The sequence below is a fragment of the Salmo salar genome, chromosome 21, assembly GCF_965601325.2.
Source record: "Salmo salar chromosome 21, fSalSal1, whole genome shotgun sequence".
Taxonomy (NCBI): domain Eukaryota; kingdom Metazoa; phylum Chordata; class Actinopteri; order Salmoniformes; family Salmonidae; genus Salmo; species Salmo salar.
In genome coordinates this window covers 57532720-57542500 of record NC_138311.1, presented here as the reverse complement: position 1 = coordinate 57542500, position 9781 = coordinate 57532720, and the positions used below count along the sequence as shown (strand labels likewise).

The window sequence follows — 9781 nt, the reverse complement described above, 5'->3', positions numbered from 1 at the left end:
ACGCTTGTCCACAGTCTTAAGTATTTTAATAACCATCATGTTCCCATTCACTGCCTGTCTCTTTCTGTTAGAGAACTGGTCAAATACCTTCTTATTAAAGGCTCTATTCAATCAGCATCGTCGAAGTCCAGCTTTGCAGCGGGATTGAAATATAAACACAACGATCCCGCTTTACCGGAAGACTTCACTCCCGGTAAACGCTGCACATGTAGTAGGCTGAAACCGGGAGACTTCACTGCTGTTAAACGCTGCAGATGTAGTAGGCTGAAACCGGGAGACTTCACTCCCGGTAAACGCTGCAGATGTCGTAGACTCAACCGGGAGACTACCGCGGAATCTCTTCAGCTTTCCAGATTGAAGAGGGCTCTTAATCCGTAGTACATAATTTGTACTCTCAACTGTATAGTACTCTGGTAGCTCTGAACTATATAGTACTCTGTAGTACTGATCTGAACTGTATAGTACTCTGTAGTACTGAACTGTATAGTACTCTGTAGTACTGAACTGTATAGTACTCTGTAGCTCTGAACTGTATAGTACTCTGTAGCTCTGAACTGTATATGAATTACTTTTTAAAGGCCCAGTGCAGTCAAAAATTAGATTTTCCTTTGTTTTGTATATATTTCCACACTGAGGTTTGATTAATATTGTGACAATACTGATAATGCCCTTTTAGTGTAAGAGCTGATTGAAAAGAACACCTGAAATTTCAGCCTGTTTTTGTTTTGGTGGAGGTTTAGCCTTGTAATTTAGTTAATAGACCGAAATGGGAGTTCCAAACCTCTCTGCCAATAGTTTTCAATGTTCCCCTCCCCACTCAGAACCTCTCTACCAATAACAGCTAGGTTCCCTCCCCCACTCAGACCCTCTCTACCAATAACAGCTAGGTTCCCTCCCCCACTCAGACCCTCTCTACCAATAACAGCTAGGTTCCCCTCCCCCACTCAGACCCTCTCTACCAATAACAGCTAGGTTCCCTCCCCCACTCAGAACCTCTCTACCAATAACAGCTAGGTTCCCTCCCCCACTCAGAACCTCTACCAATAACAGCTAGGTTCCCTCCCCCACTCAGAACCTCTCTACCAATAACAGCTAGGTTCCCTCCCCACTCAGACCCTCTCTACCAATAACAGCTAGGTTCCCTCCCCCACTCAGACCCTCTCTACCAATAACAGCTAGGTTCCCTCCCCCACTCAGACCCTCTCTACCAATAACAGCTAGGTTCCCTCCCCCACTCAGACCCTCTCTACCAATAACAGCTAGGTTCCCTCCCCCACTCAGACCCTCTCTACCAATAACAGCTAGGTTCCCTCCCCACTCAGACCCTCTCTACCAATAACAGCTAGGTTCCCTCCCCCACTCAGAACCTCTCTACCAATAACAGCTAGGTTCCCTCCCCCACTCAGACCCTCTCTACCAATAACAGCTAGGTTCCCTCCCCCACTCAGACCCTCTCTACCAATAACAGCTAGGTTCCCTCCCCCACTCAGAACCTCTCTACCAATAACAGCTAGGTTCCCTCCCCCACTCAGACCCTCTCTACCAATAACAGCTAGGTTCCCTCCCCCACTCAGAACCTCTCTACCAATAACAGCTAGGTTCCCTCCCCCACTCAGAACCTCTCTACCAATAACAGCTAGGTTCCCTCCCCCACTCAGACCCTCTCTACCAATAACAGCTAGGTTCCCTCCCCCACTCAGACCCTCTCTACCAATAACAGCTAGGTTCCCTCCCCCACTCAGACCCTCTCTACCAATAACAGCTAGGTTCCCTCCCCACTCAGACCCTCTCTACCAATAACAGCTAGGTTCCCTCCCCCACTCAGACCCTCTCTACCAATAACAGCTAGGTTCCCTCCCCCACTCAGACCCTCTCTACCAATAACAGCTGGGTTCCCTCCCCCACTCAGACCCTCTCTACCAATAACAGCTAGGTTCCCTCCCCCACTCAGACCCTCTCTACCAATAACAGCTAGGTTCCCTCCCCCACTCAGACCCTCTCTACCAATAACAGCTAGGTTCCCTCCCCCACTCAGACCCTCTCTACCAATAACAGCTAGGTTCCCTCCCCCACTCAGACCCTCTCTACCAATAACAGCTAGGTTCCCTCCCCCACTCAGACCCTCTCTACCAATAACAGCTAGGTTCCCTCCCCCACTCAGACCCTCTCTACCAATAACAGCTAGGTTCCCTCCCCCACTCAGACCCTCTCTACCAATAACAGCTAGGTTCCCTCCCCACTCAGACCCTCTCTACCAATAACAGCTAGGTTCCCTCCCCCACTCAGACCCTCTCTACCAATAACAGCTAGGTTCCCTCCCCCACTCAGACCCTCTCTACCAATAACAGCTAGGTTCCCTCCCCCACTCAGACCCTCTCTACCAATAACAGCTAGGTTCCCTCCCCCACTCAGACCCTCTCTACCAATAACAGCTAGGTTCCCTCCCCCACTCAGACCCTCTCTACCAATAACAGCTAGGTTCCCTCCCCCACTCAGACCCTCTCTACCAATAACAGCTAGGTTCCCTCCCCCACTCAGACCCTCTCTACCAATAACAGCTAGGTTCCCTCCCCCACTCAGACCCTCTCTACCAATAACAGCTAGGTTCCCTCCCCCACTCAGACCCTCTCTACCAATAACAGCTAGGTTCCCTCCCCACTCAGAACCTCTCTACCAATAACAGCTAGGTTCCCTCCCCCACTCAGACCCTCTCTACCAATAACAGCTAGGTTCCCTCCCCCACTCAGACCCTCTCTACCAATAACAGCTAGGTTCCCTCCCCCACTCAGACCCTCTCTACCAATAACAGCTAGGTTCCCTCCCCCACTCAGACCCTCTCTACCAATAACAGCTAGGTTCCCTCCCCCACTCAGACCCTCTCTACCAATAACAGCTAGGTTCCCTCCCCCACTCAGACCCTCTCTACCAATAACAGCTAGGTTCCCTCCCCCACTCAGACCCTCTCTACCAATAACAGCTAGGTTCCCTCCCCCACTCAGACCCTCTCTACCAATAACAGCTAGGTTCCCTCCCCCACTCAGACCCTCTCTACCAATAACAGCTAGGTTCCCTCCCCCACTCAGACCCTCTCTACCAATAACAGCTAGGTTCCCTCCCCCACTCAGACCCTCTCTACCAATAACAGCTAGGTTCCCTCCCCCACTCAGACCCTCTCTACCAATAACAGCTAGGTTCCCTCCCCCACTCAGACCCTCTCTACCAATAACAGCTAGGTTCCCTCCCCACTCAGACCCTCTCTACCAATAACAGCTAGGTTCCCTCCCCCACTCAGAACCTCTCTACCAATAACAGCTAGGTTCCCTCCCCCACTCAGACCCTCTCTACCAATAACAGCTAGGTTCCCTCCCCCACTCAGACCCTCTCTACCAATAACAGCTAGGTTCCCTCCCCCACTCAGACCCTCTCTACCAATAACAGCTAGGTTCCCTCCCCCACTCAGACCCTCTCTACCAATAACAGCTAGGTTCCCTCCCCCACTCAGACCCTCTCTACCAATAACAGCTAGGTTCCCTCCCCCACTCAGACCCTCTCTACCAATAACAGCTAGGTTCCCTCCCCCACTCAGACCCTCTCTACCAATAACAGCTAGGTTCCCTCCCCCACTCAGACCCTCTCTACCAATAACAGCTAGGTTCCCTCCCCCACTCAGACCCTCTCTACCAATAACAGCTAGGTTCCCTCCCCCACTCAGACCCTCTCTACCAATAACAGCTAGGTTCCCTCCCCCACTCAGACCCTCTCTACCAATAACAGCTAGGTTCCCTCCCCCACTCAGACCCTCTCTACCAATAACAGCTAGGTTCCCTCCCCCACTCAGACCCTCTCTACCAATAACAGCTAGGTTCCCTCCCCACTCAGACCCTCTCTACCAATAACAGCTAGGTTCCCTCCCCCACTCAGACCCTCTCTACCAATAACAGCTAGGTTCCCTCCCCCACTCAGACCCTCTCTACCAATAACAGCTAGGTTCCCTCCCCCACTCAGACCCTCTCTACCAATAACAGCTAGGTTCCCTCCCCCACTCAGACCCTCTCTACCAATAACAGCTAGGTTCCCTCCCCCACTCAGACCCTCTCTACCAATAACAGCTAGGTTCCCTCCCCCACTCAGACCCTCTCTACCAATAACAGCTAGGTTCCCTCCCCCACTCAGAACCTCTCTACCAATAACAGCTAGGTTCCCTCCCCACTCAGACCCTCTCTACCAATAACAGCTAGGTTCCCTCCCCCACTCAGACCCTCTCTACCAATAACAGCTAGGTTCCCTCCCCCACTCAGACCCTCTCTACCAATAACAGCTAGGTTCCCTCCCCCACTCAGAACCTCTCTACCAATAACAGCTAGGTTCCCTCCCCCACTCAGACCCTCTCTACCAATAACAGCTAGGTTCCCTCCCCCACTCAGACCCTCTCTACCAATAACAGCTAGGTTCCCTCCCCCACTCAGACCCTCTCTACCAATAACAGCTAGGTTCCCTCCCCCACTCAGACCCTCTCTACCAATAACAGCTAGGTTCCCTCCCCCACTCAGACCCTCTCTACCAATAACAGCTAGGTTCCCTCCCCCACTCAGACCCTCTCTACCAATAACAGCTGGGTTCCCTCCCCACTAAATGTAACACGTTTGGTAAACAATATTGTTTATATTATTACCGACAGGATAAAGGCTGTGAGTTCCCAGCCAAAATACTGAGCACTTTCTTAATTCTGACTAACCTTGCATTGTACACACTTCATATTTTCTAAAAAGAAAATCATGCATTCAAATGTTACCCCCTCTTGTATATTTTGTATACGCCTTTTTATATATATATATATATATTTTATGTGAGTAAGACTTTTTTTTCATCTCATGTTATTAGTTGTCTCATTTCAGGAGGGGAGACCATCATATGCAGTTTGGGTATGCTGTACGCGGGGTGATCAGTTTGGGTATGCTGTACGCGGGGTGATCAGTTTGGGTATGCTGTACGCGGGGTGATCCGTTTGGGTATGCTGTACGTGGGGTGATCAGTTTGGGTATGCTGTACGCGGGGTGATCAGTTTGGGTATGCTGTACGCGGGGTGATCAGTTTGGGTATGCTGTACGCGGGGTGATCAGTTTGGGTATGCTGTACGCGGGGTGATCAGTTTGGGTATGCTGTACGTGGGGTGATCAGTTTGGGTATGCTGTACGCGGGGTGATCAGTTTGGGTATGCTGTACGCGGGGTGATCAGTTTGGGTATGCTGTACGCGGGGTGATCAGTTTGGGTATGCTGTACGCGGGGTGATCAGTTTGGGTATGCTGTACGTGGGGTGATCAGTTTGGGTATGCTGGACGCGGGTGATCAGTTTGGGTATGCTGAACGCGGGGTGATCAGTTTGGGTATGCTGTATGTGGGGTGATCAGATTGGGTATGCTGTACGCGGGGTGATCAGTTTGGGTATGCTGTACGCGGGGTGATCCGTTTGGGTATGCTGTACGCGGGGTGATCCGTTTGGGTATGCTGTACGCGGGGTGATCAGTTTGGGTATGCTGTACGCGGGGTGATCAGTTTGGGTATGCTGTACGTGGGGTGATCAGTTTGGGTATGCTGTACGCGGGGTGATCAGTTTGGGTATGCTGTACGCGGGGTGATCAGTTTGGGTATACTGGACGCGGGTGATCAGTTTGGGTATGCTGTACGCGGGTGATCCGTTTGGGTATACTGGACGCGGGTGATCAGTTTGGGTATGCTGAACGCGGGGTGATCAGTTTGGGTATGCTGTATGTGGGGTGATCAGATTGGGTATGCTGTACGTGGGGTGATCAGTTTGGGTATGCTGTACGCGGGGTGATCCGTTTGGGTATGCTGTACGCGGGGTGATCCGTTTGGGTATGCTGTACGCGGGGTGATCAGTTTGGGTATGCTGTACGCGGGGTGATCAGTTTGGGTATGCTGTACGTGGGGGTGATCAGTTTGGGTATGCTGTACGCGGGGTGATCAGTTTGGGTATGCTGTACGCGGGGTGATCCGTTTGGGTATGCTGTACGCGGGGTGATCAGTTTGGGTATGCTGTACGCGGGGTGATCAGTTTGGGTATGCTGTACGTGGGTGATCAGTTTGGGTATACTGTACGTGGGTGATCAGTTTGGGTATACTGTACGTGGGTGATCAGTTTGGTATACTGTACGCGGGTGATCCGTTTGGGTATGCTGTACGCGGGTGATCCGTTTGGGTATGCCTGTGCGCGGGTTTTCAGTTTGGGTATACTGTACGCGGGTGATCAGTTTGGGTATGCCGTACGCGGGTGATCAGTTTGGGTATGCTGTACGCGGGTGATCAGTTTGGGTATGCTGTACGCGGGTGATCAGTTTGGGTATGCTGTACGCGGGTGATCAGTTTGGGTACGCGGGTGATCAGTTTGGGTATACTGTACGTGGGTGATCAGTTTGGGTATACTGTACGCGGGTGATCAGTTTGGGTATGCTGTACGCGGGTGATCAGTTTGGGTATGCTGTACGCGGGTGATCAGTTTGGGTACGCCGTACGCGGGTGATCGTACCTAAAGCTACTCAGGTATCTACTCTCCTCCTCTGCTGAAGCAAAGCAGGAGGTCTAGCTGTAAAGGATTGTACATCCCCTCAAATGGCACCCTATTCTCTTTATGTAGGGCACTATTTTTGACCCGGACCCTATTACGTGTACACAGTGTCTCACTGCGTCGAGCCATAGAATCACTTTGATTTAAGTCACTCTTTAGAGATGTATATAATAGTTTTTTTACTTTTTTTTTTACTTTAGTTGCCATGGAAGTGAATGCAATGCATACAGTGTGTGTATTCCGGAATAGCACCTTATTCCTTTTATAGTGTGTTACTTTTGACCAGAGTCCTTGTTAATAGGGTTCCATTTTGGGTTCCATTTTGGGTGTGAAGACACTGGAAAGGTTTGAGGTTGTAAGATTTTTTTTCCTTTTTAAATAAAACATCTTAACAGTTTCTCTCTCTCTGACTTGTGATAATATATCATTGTAGTGGCTAAAAACGTCCAATTTTATAATTGTCTCAATACAATTTCCATCCAGATCCTTTAGCCACAATGGACAGTAGCGATATGTTCGTCTTGACGCAGACGAATCCAATGTCAAGAGTTTGTTTTTTTTGGGGGGGGGGGGGAAATAATCTATTTAATTGTCGTTTTTTTTTTTTTTGGTTACAAAAATGTAAGGAGAACTCTTTTAATTAAACAAATTTTGATAATTCAAACTATAGAAACAGACGGTATGGTCAAAAGACTGTCGTTCCCTGTAGCCCTTTTAAAATGCGCATTATGGAGGAATCGCCATTTCCCGGTTGCTGAAATTCTAATGGTCTAATTTCAGTTTGTGGCAAAATAAACAAGTAGGGTTTCCCAAGGTGTGCGCGTTTTTGGGTTTTTACCCTAGCGCTACACAGCTGATTTCATATTATCAACTAATCATCAAGCCTTTGATTCATTTGAATCAGCTGAGTTTGGGAAACGCTGGTGTAGAGAATCATTGTACCATCTAAATCTGTTTTGAAATATATTTTCCATAACCCCCCAAAAAAACAGTATTTTCAGCTGTTTTTGAAGCGGGCGATAAAAAAAACACGGAAGTAATAGACGCAAAAACTAAACGTAAAGAACGAGAAGCATAGAAATAGTGCACATAGAACAGATCTACCGCTACTTAATATTGCTAAGTAGAAGTGCTGCGCAATTAGTGCTTTTTTTTTTTTTTTTTTTTTTTGAAGTGTATTTCGAGTTTGATTATTTAAGGGATAATCAACGAGGGGCTATGTATTCTGTGGAAAATAATGAACAACATGGATGGTATGTTCCACTACTCGCTAGTGGAGTGGCATTATGTCCAGATACCGCATAGAGCCCCTTGATGATTTCTCCCTTTTTATACCATGGCTATAATTCAACACATTTACAAGAAGAAATGGCTTCCAACATCCCACTGAAGTAACTTTTAACTAGAAAGTTGACTAGATAGCGACAGTAGGTTACCTTGGTAACAAAACAGACTCGCTAGTTTAGTTAACTAAAACTTTCAGTCCTAGATTGCTATTATGAAAATCGAGAATTCAACAATGCCAATAATGTTTTCCATGATTTGAATATGTTGGTAATTCATTGAATATAAAGTGATAATGCCCTCAAAATATTGCGGTTTTGAAACTGCAGTAAAAGTGCTGTAACTATTAGTCCACTGTGATGTTTTGGATGCAGTAATTGCAGAATAACTGTTATACTGCAAAAATTACTGTAGTTAAAAGAAAGAAAAAAAGATTTATTCATTATTTGCTGTACTGAGACTGCACTTTAACTACAGTTACACTGCATTGTACTGCAGTTAAACTGCACTCTGACTTCAGTATTGTTTCCGTAAGGGAAAGCATATAAATGACTGGATTTGGATATAGCTTTGATCAGTATGAAAATTCAAACCTCATGCTACTTGAATCATATATTAGATATATTTTATGAGTCCTACATTAACAATTAATGAGCCTAAGCCTTAAAAAAAAAAAAAAAAGGACAAATGATTGTGCTGTTATCCAATAAATATATGATATAGGTACATTATACACGACAGAAAAACATAAAAGCCCATAGCTATAGCTAAGCTATATGCTCTCTTGGGTAAATACATGAAACTAGCCAGTAGGCTAATCTGTTTGATTGTGAACTGTGTAACTTTTATAATGTATTGGACTGGAATTACGCACATCATTCCTACCTGTTTTGGCTGCGTAACAAACTTACGTTATCTGTCTACCCGTATAATGTAACAACAGAACTCTTATGGCTGTAGTAACACTTTATACACATTTACAAACGACCTGTTTTTAAAAGTGCTCGTTTTGGGTCCACACGGGTAAGTTAACTTTACTGTATGTAAAGACCGTCGCAGAGGATTTTGTTTTTGAGGAACCCGATCTCGGGCGTAACTCTTTCCATTCCGCTTCAGGCAACTTCGATGTAAAGTTTCATCACACCTGTAGTGACTGCTTCTATCCCGTCACGCCCGTTGTTGTTTATCCATCTGTTTATGAATCCCTTTGGTCTAGGGGGGGGGGGGGGGGGGGGATGGATACGAGACCCGTAACATAAATCGTGCAAACTATAACAGTGAAAAGTAACAGTGAGAACCAAAAAAACCCACAGACAACTGAAATCTACCGTCAAACACTCAGGTGTATTGTTAAACACACGGTAATGGGGGTGTGGGGAAAGGGGCTGAGCTGGACCCAAGCAAAGAAACAATAATCCAAAAACACCCCTAAGCTAGTCTAGCCTATTTCCACAACAACTAACTAAAAATACAGAGGGTGGTCCGCCCAGTTCTAACTAGGTTACTTAGACACAGTTTTCCTACGGGTAATGTCTGCCCATGGGAGACTTGTCTTGGTACCCCCTTTTCCCACCAAACAGTCAAACAACAAAACAATACTCACAGGATAACCAGACAAATGTGACATGTAGGAGCAAAACAAAAGATAGATCAATACAGAGAGAGAGAGAGAGAGAGAGAGAGAGAGAGAGAGAGAGAGAGAGAGAGAGAGAGAGAGGAGAGAGAGAGAGGAGAGAGAGAGAGAGAGAGAGAGAGAGAGAGAGGAGAGAGGAGAGAGAGAGAGAGAGCACAGACAGACAGACAGACAGACAGACAGACAGACAGACAGACAGACAGACAGCAGACAGACAGACAGAGATTGAACACAAAGATTGATCTGGGGAGAAAACAACTAACTGGGTTTTTAAACCAAG

The 9781-nt window shown here is 47.2% G+C and overlaps 1 protein-coding gene across 1 annotated transcript in view; it reads left to right on the top strand.

The window, feature by feature from the left end:
• The window catches only part of LOC106582552 (small ubiquitin-related modifier 1), an 18467-nt gene extending 11486 nt beyond the window's left edge, over positions 1 to 6981 (top strand). Inside the window, exons 5-6 of the mRNA XM_082967258.1 lie at positions 1 to 1096; positions 1347 to 6981. The exon at positions 1 to 1096 is cut by the window's left edge and continues 1559 nt beyond it. The gene's annotated coding sequence lies outside the window, so the exon portion shown is untranslated. The remainder of the gene's footprint in view (positions 1097 to 1346) is intronic.
• Positions 6982 to 9781: the final 2800 nt, after the last annotated feature.